Genomic DNA, 686 nt, shown 5'->3' on the forward strand with positions numbered 1-686 from the left:
ATAAGATAGTTAACAAATAATTTGGTTAAAAAATATAGTATATTACTACTATGAACTTGTTATGTAGATTGAGATGTGTTAATGGTAAAGAAAACATCATGCCAAGGTGATACCACAAGTGAGGACACTTTAAGATAGACTGAGGATATGGATACAACTTTCATTGATGCTTTGATTGAAGAATGTCTTAAAGAAAATAGAGTGGATGACACATTTACTACAATGTCGTATGACAATATACTTTCACTTTTGAGATCTACATGTAGTAACCACCTTCATAAGAAAAATCTTAATAATAGACTGAAGACTTTAAAGGTTTATTTTGGAGTTTGTTATGATTATTTTCATGGCTTTAAAAGATTTTCCTGAAATCCAATTACAAAGATGTTTGAGATTGAAGTTAAAGTTTGGGAAGAATTGATTGATGTAATTTTTATGTATTTTTTTTCTGTTAGGTATTTAACTAGTAAATATTCAAGAATTATATCAATAACATATATTTATATATAGACACACTCGCATATACTATTCTTCTATTTTATAGGTAGAATCAAAAGTAAAAAAGTGGATGTACACTCTAATGTATTTATTTTTTCTTTTGGTTAGGAATTTAACTAGTAAATATTCAAGAATTATATCAATAATATATATTTATATATAGACACACTCGCATATACTATTCTTCT

The sequence above is a fragment of the Arachis duranensis genome, chromosome 10 (assembly GCF_000817695.3).
Source record: "Arachis duranensis cultivar V14167 chromosome 10, aradu.V14167.gnm2.J7QH, whole genome shotgun sequence".
Taxonomy (NCBI): domain Eukaryota; kingdom Viridiplantae; phylum Streptophyta; class Magnoliopsida; order Fabales; family Fabaceae; genus Arachis; species Arachis duranensis.